Below are 14428 nucleotides of genomic sequence, written 5' to 3'. Positions count from 1 at the left end.
CACAGGTCTCATCCCGCAGGGCGCAGGGTCTCTGGCTGGCACAGGTCTCACCCCGCAGGGCACAGGGTCTGTGGCTGGCACAGGTCTCACCCCGCAGAGCGCAGGGTGTCTGGCTGGCACAGGTCTCACCCCACAGAGCGCAGGGTCTCTGGCTGGCACAGGTCTCACCCCACAGGGCGCAGGGTCTCTGGCTGGCATAGGTCTCACCCCGCAGGGCGCAGGGTCTCTGGCTGGCATAGGTCTCACCCCGCAGGGCGCAGGGTCTCTGGCTGGCACAGGTCTCACCCCACAGAGCGTAGGGTCTCTGGCTGGCACAGGTCTCACCCCACAGGGCGCAGGGTCTCTGGCTGGCACAGGTCTCACCCCACAGGGCGCAGGGTCTCTGGCTGGCACAGATCTCACCCCACAAGGCGCAGGGTCTCTGGCTGGCACAGGTCTCACCCCACAGGGCACAGGGTCTCTGGCTGGCACAGGTCTCACCCCACAGGGCGCAGGGTCTCTGGCTGGCATAGGTCTCACCCCGCAGGGCATTCTTACTGAAGTCTGAAGGATCAGTGCACCGAGCGGAAGGAACTGAATGAATGACGCACATTCCCCACTCTATGATCCTGACATTCCTATTCTTTGATCTGATAAGGAAATGTCAGCAACAAATGGAAGTTTCATTTCTCCAGATGAGTGTGTTATAAACTGTACAGATCTGATGGGCAGATCCATAATCCATTATTCTATAGGAAGTGATAGAGTAAAGAGACCGGAGCATGGAAGAAAGCTAGAATGGTGGTCAATGCCGCAAATACACTGATCACAGGGTGTCCTCCTGCTGTATCCCCCAACAATCAGATATAAACTGCAGGGAGATGCCAAAACCTACATGGTAAACCCTATAATCAGCCTCATCCCAGCCAGAACAGGCAGATAACAGAGAACAGAAAACTGTACTTTGCTACAAAGGAAACACGGATAGTATTTTAAGTGTGGTCAATCTTTATCTATCTATCTATCTATCTATCTATCTATCTATCTATCCCATATCTATTTATCTATCTATAGAGAAAAATCCTGGCCAGCGCCTCCTAAGTGTGATCAGGTGCAATCTGCGATAGCTGCACTGTACAGAAAAAGAAAACTCAGCAGCGCTCTAGATAAGCCAAGATGTATGCAAACACTGGACATTGAATCTAAACTGTGTTATTACTCAGTAAGACGGACTTACAATAATGAAGGTTCTAAGCACATAAATTGGCCAATTCCATGTATGCCCGATCAACCATCGAAAGTGTTTTCTTTTTCTTTATAATGCAGCTATCGCAGCTTGCACTTGTTCACACTTACTAGATGCTTTTCAGGTTTTCCTCTATATTTTACTATTGGATGTGCCTCCAGCCTGACTCTGCACTATTCCCATTGACCAGCAGGTGATGTTCATCAGTTCTACTTACCCATTAGAATTGTAGGGTCATAGCCTGGGAGAGACATGTTTGTCCATTTAACTGTAGGCTGAGAGCTCAATAGAGGTATCTACAGTAGAATAGGACCCATCAGAGGGAGGTCACCTTGCCGTGGTTGATGGGCATACATGAATTAGCCATTTTAGGCGATAAGAATCTTCTGTGTTTGCCTATATCTTGGCTCCAATAAAGTGCTGCTGTGCTTTCTTTATCTATCTAACTATCTAGCTACAAGAAAAAATAAAGGCAGTACTCCTTTTAAAGTGGAAAAATGTGGCTTTAATTCAGACCCATATGGCAACCGACGTTTCGGCTCATACTGAGCCTTTCTCAAGCAGTGAATCAATTACAACAGTGAGTATACTGTATATAAGGATACAACAATTGCTCCAAATTATTCCATAAAGTGCAAATAACATGTTATAAAACAACTCCGCATGATTTCATTGAATATGCAGTGACTTCATGACTCTCGGCTAATCATATTCCTTGTGTGACATTTCCATATTATAGTGCGCATGCGCACTTCATCTTTCCAGATACCTCAGCGCCATATTGGAAGAGGCATACTTAACTTGAGCTCCCTGTGTGACGCTCACCATTCATCACTTCCCTTATTCCTTCCTGCGCTTGCGCGCATCACAATCATGTGTATTCCAGCACCATGTTTAATAAGGTATATTATGAGCCTCATAAATTCCGTTCTTAATTCATTAAAATAAAGCTTGATCTTAGATACCCATGCCAGTCACAAAAGACTCTCTTTATTATGGAGCCTAAGGGCTGTAACACCCTCTAACCATCCTGGTGTACCTGACGATCCCTTACTCAGGTGACCTCCTGTCACCAATGGTATCTTCGGGTGACTCCTCAGTCCGCTAAGACTAAGGTGTCTCCACCAGAGTCCATATAGATGGATGTGTGTGGGTCACCCTCCCAGGGCTGTGGGGTACTCGGTACCGGGCCGGTGTCAGTGGGATGTGTCACAGCAGCGGTGACCCGGTCCGTGGCCCTGGGCGCCCACGTAATGGTGGGATGTGATGTAGTTTAAGTGGAATGGAATAGTTCGTGACGCCACCTGTGGTGCTCGGCAAGGGATGTGTTAAGCCGACGCTGCATGCAGATCATCTGGGACTGATGGTATGGTGCAGCAAAGGTGTAAAAGCTCCCCACAGGTGAAGCTATAGTCCCAGGGCAGTGTAGCGGTGGTTGGCACGGGGATGTAGCAGTGCCGTAAGGGTAGGAAGCAGACAAGACACAGCGGGGTGCAATTTCTGTACCTTTACTGGATAACTGCAGTCCAGGGTCCTGATTACAGATGGTAACGGAGCAGGCTAGCCTGGAAGCAACTCAGGGGGCTGTGCAGTCTCCTTCCTAGCGCTTGTTTGAATGAAGTACTCCAGTACTAAGTTACTCTGAAGTTCCTCCTGTCAGATTTTCCCAACAATTCTTCTCGTACGGCAGACAGCTGTTGCTTCTCTCGGGGACTCCCTTCTCAGGAGTCCTGGCTCTCTATTCAGTTGCTGTTGTGCCCCAAGTCTTAGATGGGAGTAGGGCATTTACAGCCTCCTACTCCTCTGGTATCTGCTGTAGGACCGTTAGTATCCGTACAGCCGTGGAGACCAGGCTCCAGTTTTTGCGCTCTCACTGCGAGGGAGTTCTCCTTTCCTAGCTCAACCTTCAGCAGCTCTCTACACGTCTGCACACTTCACCCTCCGCAGACTAACTGACTACTCCTTCCTCTTGGCCCTCAGAGAGCACTCCTCTACTTAATCTTGGTTCAGAGTTCCCCCTGCTGGCCTGGAGTGGAACTGTGTTGCATGTATGGATTGACTGCGAGAGAGACCCATCATTGCCTTCAAGCCTGGCATTACCCTCCCCTGGAGGAAGGCAAAGCCACTGTGGCGACCATACTCCTGGAGGCGCCACATGTGTACAATCAAGCTCCTGTATTTTAACCCCTTCATTAACAAATATTGGCCGATGTTTGCCAAAAATACAGCACTTATCCTCCATATGTCCTTGTATCCCTTTCAGGATAGTGAAAGTGAAAGTGAAAGTGTGCACTGTGTATCTAAAAAAGAAGGATAAAGAAATTATTATACCATGTATACTGTATATAAAAGGGTTTTTTATATACAAAAACCACTTATGCCATAAAATTAACCTTCATGTAAAAAGACACTGTAATATTCCTTCAACACTGCTAGAATGAATCCAATCAACCTATAGGGTATATCCAGCTTCAGATATCCAGCTTCTTGAAATCAACATTCAACCCCATAGGCTTTAATGTGTTCAACTCATTTATCCATTTTAATTCTTTTTGTTTCAAGCTACGTTCCCTGTCTCCCCCTCTTCTCTGTACTGGCACCATGTCTATTATTCTAAAGCTCAGAGCTTTCTCTGTATGCTTCAGTTCAGCAAAATGCTCAGGGACCGGGAGATCCATCCTCTTTTTTCTAATGGTATATCGGTGGTGATTAATGCGTGTTTTAAAATCACATGTTGTTTCCCCGATATACCATAGATTACACGGGCACTGCAGCAAATATAATACATGTTAAATAGAGATAACATCCCTTTCTCTCACTTCCTGTAAAAAGGTCTGTTGTGATCTCTTTATAATGCCTACATCTGATTTAATTAGAACATCTTTTATATTTCTATTTTTTCTATAACTATCTATCATATATCTCTCTGTCTGTCTATCTATATACGAATCTATCTATCCCATATCTATCTATCTATCTATCCCATATCTATCTGTCTATCTATCTATCTATCCCATATCTATCTATCTATCTATCCCATATCTATCTATCTATCTATCTGTTACACCGCTCCGTCATACTCACCCGAGCTCCGCTCCCATGCCGCAGCCGGCCTCCGCTCCCATGCTGCAGCCTCTCTCCACCCGATGGCCACGGCAGTCACCTCTGATGGGCTCGCGGCCGACACCATCCCTGCATGCAATGCGCATGCACCATAGGCCGTGGCCGCGCCTCCCTGCTGCTTCTTGTGCTCCAGCTGTGCCCTGACCCGGAAGCACCTTCGGACCAATGGCAGACCAGACGGGGCTATATCAGGCCTCTTGCCCCTGAGGGAGGCCCCTGACCGTTGTGTTACCTTGCACACTGGGCCCTGCTTCCTCCTGTGCGCTCTGCAGCCTCTCGGTGCCGTCCTCAGTGTTTCCTGCAGCAGCCTCGCAGCCTGTCTTCCGTGTTCGCTAACAGTTATTCTCAGTCCTGCTCCAGTGTCCTGTTTCCTCCGTCTCCTGCCTCCGGTGTTCCTGTTCCATCCTGTTCCAGTCCTGCCGTCCTACACTTCAGTCCCACTGTCCTACTCCAGTCATCCTGAGCCGCCCCTCTCGGAACCGGCTACCGTGGTACTCGAACCCCTGGGCCTGCTCCTAACGGTCCCTGTATAGGGGTCAGTTCCACCTGGCAGCTCGCCCGGGGCCCCTCAGTGCCACAGTCCAGAGGGTCCACTCCTGGAGATTCCGGCTCCTGACCACCCACGCTAACACTATCGCATATCTATCTATCCCATATCTATCTATCTATCCCATATCTATCTATCTAATCCATATCTATCTATCTCATATGTATCTATCTATCTATCCCATATCTATCTCATATCTATCTATCTATCTCATATCTATCTATCTATCTCATATCTATCTATCTATCTATCCTCATATCTATCTATCTATCTATCCTCATATCTATCTATCCCATATCAATCTCATATCTATCTATCCCATATCTATCTATCTATCTACGGTATCTCATAGCTATCTATCTATCCTGATATCTATCTATCTATCCCATATCTATCTATCATCATATCTATCTATCGATCTATCTAGCTATCCAATATCTATCTATCATCATATCTATCTATCTATCATCATATCTATCTATCTATCATCATATCTATCTATCCCATATCTATCTATCTATCCCATATCTATCTATCTATCCCATATCTATGTATCTGTCATCTATCTATCCTCATATCTATCTATCTCATATCTATCTGTCCTCATATCAATCTATCCATCTCTCTATCTCTCTATCCCATATCTATCTATCATCATATCTATCTATCTATCTATCCAATATCTATCTATCTACAGTATCTATCCAATATCTTTCTATCATCATATCTATCTATCCCATATCTATCTATCTATCACATATCTATCTATCTATCTCATATCTGTCCTCATATCTATCTATCCTCATATCTATCTATCCTCATATCTATCCCATATCTATCTATCTATCCCATATCTATCTATCTATCCCATATCTATCTATCTATCTATCTATCCTCATATCTGTCTATCCCATATCTATCTATCTACCTGTCTATCTATCTATCCAATATCTATCTATTCCATATCTATCCCATATCTATGTATCTATTTTTCTATCTATCTATCCCATATGTACAGTATCTGTCTATCTCATATACAGCTCTGGCAAAAATTAAGAGACCACTTTCAAATGTTCATTGTGTCTGATTTTGCTCTTTATAGGTATATTTTTGAGTAAAATATAAATTGTTCTTTTAGTCTAGAAACTTCTGACAACATGTCTTTCGAATTTCCAAGCAATACATTTTGTATTTTTTTCTGACAATGAAAAATGGTCAAAATAAAAAAAACAGTACTTTCAGACCTCAAATAATACAAGAACGGTGTCGAGTGCTGTTCATGCGACCTTACCACTGTAACCAAAACACTGGGACCGCAGCACCGCAAAGAGCTGGTGCTGATTGATTTACTTGTTGAGCTTGTAATATAAACAATTTGCAGTCGACTTTCCTGAAAGCGGACAACCCTTTAAAATGCTAACTGAGGCCTTTAGGGTCTGAGCAGTAACTCTTGGGTGTCCGTGTTTTCTGCAATTTCTCTGAGTATTGTTCGGTCTGACCTTGTAGTGAATTTTACAGAATATTCATTCCTGGGAAGTTTATCAGCTTTCTTAAATATTTTCCACTTTAGAGTAATTTTAACGTTAAAATGATGGACTTCTGCTTTTATAGAGGTGGTCACACTTTCTGATGAACAATTAATCAAGGACATTTGATTAGCTGTTCCTGTCTGCTAGGTATCCTCTTAATTCCTATTGCTTCCATGTCCTTTGTATGTATTTATTAATGTCCAGATAGATACTTTTGAACTCACATTTCCATATCTACAGATGAAGAGGCTAAACTATGTAGTTTAATTACCCAGAGGATATTATTTTTCTACAGAGGGATTTAGAGAAATTGGAAGGATAGTACAAGAAACGGCAAATGAAATTCAGCGTGATTTAGTACTTAGAATGTGATAACAAATGTCCTAATTACATTTTAAGTGGGTGAAACTGATACAGTAATTGACTCAAGAGATATTAGTAAAAAGTAAAGTGAATTGTAGCAACTAGTGTTAGGCAGCCACTGTAAAAGGGACATGTATCATATACTCATCATTGCAAATGCACAAAATTGCATGTGTCAGGTCTCTAGCTTATAAAAAAAACATAAAAGTTAAAAGAGGGGGCTAACAATTATAAATTGCAAAATGTCTTGATATATATATACTGTATATATATATATATATATATATATATATATATCACCAAACACAATCCTATAATAGAGCACGTATTTCAGTGTCTTTATCCTGATCTAGGAGAATGAAAGTGACAACTGCTTGAAGCGCATTTCCAATCCAGAAATATGGTTGTCGCTTTTCAAGCTCATTCTTTCTCTTGCCTATCAAAAAAGCTAATCATACTATATAACACATTAGTATAATAGGATTGAAATTTTTAGAAGTGACAATTACACTCAGTGCACATTTTAGGCTCCCAGAAAATTAATTACTCCAGTTCAAGCCTATATTGTTCTTATGTACAAGAATGTAGTAACTAAATTAATGCCCTCATGTAAAAAAATATATACAAGAAAATACAGTAACTATTATAATACTGCCTCTACATACAAGAATATACCTACTATAATACTGCCCTCTATGTACAAGAATATAACTACTATAATACTGTCCCTATATACAAGAATATAACTACTATAATACTGCCCCTATATACAAGAATATAACTACTATAATGATCTTTTTATTTAAAAACTGGCAACCATATATTACAAAAATGTTACATTAAAATCTCAAAGCAATAAATAGTAAAGGAGATAAATACTGTGTTGTTACATCACTTAAACAATAGCATTAGCAAACATTGACAAATTCCGATACATGGATGTTTCTCCAGTTCACATTACCTGGGTTCCCCTTTATATCCTTATTATATACGGCCTTGAGACTTTCTAGGATCTTATACCTGACAGTATCACAGGACAGGACTTCCTTATTGATGAGCAGGCAGCACCGCTCACACCACAGATGGTAGATGGTCACCACATTTATTATATACAGAGAGCTTCTGTCATACGCCCTGAGATCAGGTTGGAATTCTCCGTACAGCAGCTGACCATACGACTGTCCCACCAGGTGCGGCAACTTTAGAGACAAGGACACAGACTCCCATACCTGCTTACTGAAGGGGCACTCTAACAGCAGATGGTCCATCGTCTCCAGTATATGGGGGCACTCTTCTCTGGGACAGGATCTGTCTGATACATTCCTGCACTTTAGATTATCTCTAACGTACATCTTACCATGGAGTGCCAGCCACGCTACGTCTCTCATATGAGGGGGAACTCTGGGATCTAGCACGTTTTTTACAGCCCATTTTACATCCAGACTCGGAGCGCCCCTCAGTTGTACCTGGACACTGAAGTGAGATGACAGGACATTCTTATACAGCTCCTTCCTACTAAGCTGCTTGACGTCATCATACAAGATCCTCCATCTGACGACCTTACTTATTATGTGGACACCATACCAAGAAACATTATTCTTTAGTCGTCCTGAGATTCTCTTGATGGGGTCCCCTACCGACCACACAGACACAAACTGCTGGATCTGGCTCTTAAACAAGACCATGGCACCTTCTCTGAATTCTTACAAAACAAAAAATTCTTCATGAGAAACAAAAGATTAAAGAAGAGCTCCGGACAAGGCATGGCGAGACCACCATCCTTATGAGGGAGATAAACAATGTTTCTCCTGACCACATTCACCCTGTTGCCCCACAAGAAGTGAAAGAAGACATTGGTAAGTCTGGGGAGCAACATATCTGGCAGCGGGAACACCACACTGATATAGAGGAACAGCGGGAGCAGGAAGGTCTTCAGCAGGCGGATCTTCTCCAGATATGTCAGCTTCCAGTGTCTCCAGCTCTGCACCTTCCGCTCACACACCACCAGCTTCTCCTCCCAGTTCACCTTCCCATCATCTACAGCACCAAACACAACTCCCAAAATCTTTATCTGATTCTGAACTGTTCTGAAGGGCAGAGAGAAGACATCACGGTCACTCCCCAGCCACAACGCCTCGCTCTTCTCCATGTTCACAGAGGAGTTAGATACTTGGGAGAAGGCTGTGATCTCCTGCTGTAGAGCCACACAGTCACCTCTAGAAGACACCACAACCGACACATCATCCGCATAGGCACAGAACTTTACCTCCTATACCATACTTTGGAGGTGGCACCTCAGCCCTGTAAAATCTCTATGATCCTGCAGTTTTCTGAGGAAAGGATCCAGACTGAAAACATACAAATATGGGCTGAGAGGACAGCCCTGCCTCACCCCTGACATGATCGCAAAGGGCTCGGCCAAGTGACCATTAATCAGCGGCAGGCTTATAGCTTCCTCATACAGAAATCGCAGCCACTGCACAAACCGCATCGGGAGGCCATACTGTAACAATACCTGATACAGGTAATCATGATAGACTCTATCAAAGGCTTTACTCTGGTCTAAGCCCACAATATACGCCCCCACATGGTGCTGCTTCATGTACGTCACGGCTTCTCTCACCAACAACGAGTCCTCTATCGTCCGACCCTTCACACCACACGTCTGGTTGGCAATGATAAGCTCACCCGCCACCTCACTCAGCCGATAATACAAGATCTTGGCCAGAATTTTATAATCCGTGTTCAGCAGAGACAATGGACGCCAGTTCTTTATATCTTTTAGATTTTCTTTTTTTGCCAAAAGGACCAGAACAGATTTATACTGGGACGGTAGAAGCTTCCCTGCAGAGAGGCAATCATTATAGACCTGCACCAGGTCTGGAGCTAATAAGTCCCTGAACTCTCTATAAAACTCGCTGGTCAGGCCGTCCAGCCCCGGGCTCTTGTTGGCCTTTAAGGAGTCAATGCTCTTCTTCACCTCCTCCTCAGTTATGGGACCGGCCATACTATCTGCCTGTGTGGGGTCTAATGTTGGTAGGGACACCCCCTTCAGATAGGCATTAATGGCTTCCTTATCAATATTAGCCCCTTTATAGAGATCTCTATAATAATCAGCAATGATGTTGTGGACTTTCTCCGGCTCTGACTGCTCCACCCCATTCTCATCCAACAAACCAGTGATTAGCTTCTTACTGACCCTGTTTTTACAGGCAATGAAAGGATCTGGGTTATGGACGCCCCAATTATCAAACTGTCCCTCCGCCTTGAGAGACTTGAGGCGATCATACTGCAGCTCCCTCATTCGCTGCTTTATATGGCTGACGCTCCGTCCATCCACCTCCTCACCACCATTCATCCTGCTATATAGCCGGCTCAGTTGCAGTCTCAGGGCAGAGTATCTCATATAATCCATATTACTATGTCTCCTGGCTGCTCGTATAATAAACTGCTTGATGTCACTTTTCATGGTCTCCCACCACTCAGCTGTGTCATCACACATACATTGGGTGGTCCTACGATCATTATAAAAAGTGGTGAAGGCCTCTCTGAACAGTGGATCTTGGATCACGGAGCTATTCACCTTCCAGTACCCCTTTCCACAGACCACAGCTTGGGCCAGATCCAGCGTCACGCTCACCATGCAATGGTCAGAGAACTCCAGAGGGCTGATCCTGTACTGAGAGCATCTCGCCTCTCTCTTTATATACACCCGGTCTATTCTGCTGCCATTACCACCCTTATGGTATGTGTATGTCTTACTGGTATGGTGGGAACCATAGGAGTCTACTAGGTGGGCCTGTTGGACTATATTATTAAGAAATGTCTCATCATATCTCAGTTTCTTGTGACTACTGGATCTATCCACATTACAAGACACATTATTAAAATCCCCACACAATATAAACACTTTAGAGGTAAAGCAATATGGCTTCATATGGTCAAACAGTTCCCTCCGCTCTTTTCTTGTCTGCGGAGCATAAATGTTTATTGCTCTATAATGGATGGAGTCCAGTACAAAGTCCAGCATCAGACAGCGGCCTGGACAGATCTCCAGGACTCTGTCCACCTGGACATCCATGGTATTAAAGAGGATTCCCACACCGTCATTCCTCTCCAGCCCGAAGGACCAGAATGATGGACCTAGTCTCCAGTCTCTCTTGGCTGCATACACATGGGCATTACATTTCAGATACGTCTCCTGTAAGAAGAAGACGTCAGATCTCTCATCAGACAATTGCTGGTAGATCGCCTGCCGCCGGCTACCAGTCCTCACACTGTTCACATTAATAGAGCTTAGTCTCAGCCGCATCCTGATCACTTAAACTTTCTGGTCTTCTTTCTCCTTCCACTGCTGTCACCTGCAGTGCCCCATCTCTTTGTGGACACGGGAGAGTCAGGATCCACCTCATCAGAGTCATTTTCTATGATGTATGAAGAACCTTGCTCCATTTGTGCCTCTTCTTCGTCTTCTTCTCCCAGTACATTGTAACGTCCTGGACTTATCACCAGCACTGGAGGCTCAGAGGTTTTCTGGACTGTTGTGATTTTCCTGGAGGAATCCACAAAGGCTTTTTTCTGGTCACAAAACCTTCGTCATCCACACTGGACACTGCGGACAATTTATCTACTTCTACAGATGTACTGGGCTGAAGCTTGGATGGTTTGGTGACAGGTTTTCTAGACACCTTAGTGACTAGTATTTTAGGTCTTAATTTAGTGGCTGAACATTGCTTAGATCTCACTTTACTGGCTGATGATGGCTTAGCTCTAGCTGGTGGTACTTTAGGTGTTTCTTCAGTGGCTGGTGGTCCTAATAGTGCAGCATCCATCGATATTATATCAGACTCTGGAGCAGGCTCGCTGTTACTGTGACTTATCACCTCATCAGTGCTGGCTTCTTGGACAACATCTGCACCTCTTGTGGTTTCTTTTCCCATAATTTCTAAGGAGGTCAGGCCATTATATTTATTATGCTCTGCATGAGGGCAATCACGAAACGTATGCCCGGGTCCTGAGCACAGGTTACAGATGACGGTTCCTGTGCATTTGTCCTTTGCATGCCCGAACTGTCCACACAATGAGCACGTGATGCGAGAGCAGTTCATGGCGAGGTGCCTGCCCCCACATCTATGGCACAGACGTGGCTGACCAGGGTAATAGCATATCCCCCTCTCTGAGCCCAGGTAGAAGGAGTGCGGCAGATGTCTGGTTACACCATTCTCCTGTAGTAGCTGGATTTTCACAGAGTATCCTCCATTCCATATTTGCTCCTCATCATAGATCTTCTGGGGATGACTTCTCACCATGCACTGCCGGCTCAACCAGTGCTGCAGATCCGCCAGAGCCACCACCTCAGACTGGAACAGGACAGTGGCCGTTATTTCCTGCGGCTTAGACAGCTGGATACAATGGAGATGATCCCAGATCTCCATCTCTAGTGTCATTATAGATGTTCCAGAACATATCCAGATCACACTGAAGCTTAAAGCTGATGTCATAGATCCTGCTGGATGGAACATGGATCAGTGCGTAGACCTCAGTTGCCTTAAACCTCAAAGTCTTTCAGAAGAACTTTTCCAATATAAATTCTGGATGGGATGTTCTCCTCTGGTCCAGTGTACTTTATCCTGACTGCATTCCTCCTCTGAGATGGAGGGTTCACTAGTCTTGTTACATTGGAGAACAGTCTCCTGAACTGATGTTGGTCAGCAGGAGGATCAGTGCTGGAGCTCTCCCCAGCCGCAGGTGGAGCAGTGCTGGAGCTCTCCCCAGCCGCAGGTGGAGCAGTGCTGGAGCTCTCCCCAGCCGCAGGTGGAGCAGTGCTGGAGCTCTCCCCAGCCGCAGGTGGAGCAGTGCTGGAGCTCTCCCCAGCCGTAGGTGGAGCAGTGCTGGAGCTCTCCCCAGCCGCAGGTGGAGCAGCGCCGGAGCTCTCCCCAGCTGCAGGTGGAGCAGCGCCGGAGCTCTCCCCAGCCGCAGGTGTAGCAGCGCCGGAGCTCTCCCCAGCCGCAGGTGGAGCAGCGCCGGAGCTCTCCCCAGCCGCAGGTGGAGCAGCGCCGGAGCTCTCAACAGCCCCATGATCACTGACACGTGTTTGTGCTGAAAAAATGCCCAGATCCACTTCTGATTGTTGCACAATGTGATCTTCATTCATTGACATGGAGGGTTCAGAGTCCATTACCACTGACGGTTCAGAGTCCATTATTATTGCAGTGTGGTCTCCATTCACTGACATGGAGGGTTCAGAGTCCATTATAATGTTTGTATCTGTTGCAGACATACATTCACTAGCACCAGTGAGCGGGGTCTCACTCACAGCACCAAGTGGAGTCTCACTCACAGCACTGAGCGGGGTCTCGCACACAGTAAAAGTACAGGGGACACTTACTTCATCACTTACAGGAGCTGAGCTCCCTTCATTGCTGTACACAGAGTCCACTGCGGTTAACCACTTGGTTGCTGACACACTTTCCTCTGCAGCGCTCCCAGCATTGTCTGCTGCCTCAGACCCCTCACATTGTGCAGCTGATATAAGTGCTGCATTTCTTACCAGACATCCTTGCCCCACACTGTGCACAATTTCAGATTTAATGTCCTTACTAATGGAGTGTTTTCTATTCTCCTTCTGGGCTCTGGCTCCTCTCTTTTTCTCCAAAGCCCAAGTTTCCTTTCTGGGCACAGAGTTCACATCTTTGTCCAGGTTTCCTTTCCGAATGTCCAGCTCTCGTCTGCAAACATCCAAGCTCTCACATTTCATCAGTTTTATCTTTGGATCAGTCTCATTCTTAATTTCATCTTGTAATTTGCTGATTTGCATTTCCAGCTTAAAAATGCTTTGCCTTGTAACTTTACCACTCAATCCAGCAACATAACAAGCAGGTTTAGAAGACTCACCAGCCACCATTTCCAGTTTTCCATTACCATCAAGTCCATGCGGCAGGCTAGGGGCTTTCCCTGGATCATCAGCCCAGCTTCCCTCCCCTCCACCTGGGTCAGAAGCCATGCCTCCGCCCTGCTGGGAGCTCACAAACACACATCTATCCTCTCCTACGTACAAGAGTAGAACTACTATAAGACTGCCCTCTATATACAAGAATATAACTTCTATAATACTGCCCTTATGGACAAGAATATAACTACTATAATACTGCTCCTATGTACAAGAATATAACTACTATAATACTGACTCATATATACAAGAATATAACTACTATAATACTGCCCCTATGTACAAGAATATCACTACTATAATACTGCCCCTATGTACAAGAATATAACTACTGTAATACTGCCCCTATATACAAGAATATAACTAGTATAATACTGCTCCCTATGTACAAGAATATAACTACTGTAATACTGCTCCTATGTACAAGAATATAATTACTATAATGCTGCCCTCTATGTACAAGAATATAACTACTATAACACTGCCCCTATATACAAGAATATAACTACTATAACGCTGCCCCTATATACAAGAATATAACTACTATAATACTGCCTCTATGTGCAAGAATATAGCTACTATAATACTGCCCCCTATGTACAAGAATATAACTACTATAATACTGCCCCTATGTACAAGAATATAACTAGTATAATACTGCACCTATGTACAAGAATATAACTACTATAATA

General features: G+C 44.7%; 1 protein-coding gene across 1 annotated transcript in view; it reads right to left on the bottom strand.

The window, feature by feature from the left end:
* The window catches only part of SSTR2 (somatostatin receptor 2), a 44137-nt gene extending 30325 nt beyond the window's left edge, over positions 1-13812 (bottom strand). Inside the window, exon 1 of the mRNA XM_073560173.1 lies at positions 13682-13812. The gene's annotated coding sequence lies outside the window, so the exon portion shown is untranslated. The remainder of the gene's footprint in view (positions 1-13681) is intronic.
* Positions 13813-14428: the final 616 nt, after the last annotated feature.

Source organism: Dendrobates tinctorius, unplaced genomic scaffold (assembly GCF_039654945.1).
Source record: "Dendrobates tinctorius isolate UK_male_01 unplaced genomic scaffold, ASM3965494v1 ptg000014l, whole genome shotgun sequence".
NCBI lineage: Eukaryota > Metazoa > Chordata > Amphibia > Anura > Dendrobatidae > Dendrobates > Dendrobates tinctorius.
Note: the sequence above shows the minus strand (reverse complement) of the source record. Positions and strands in the feature narration are given on the sequence as shown.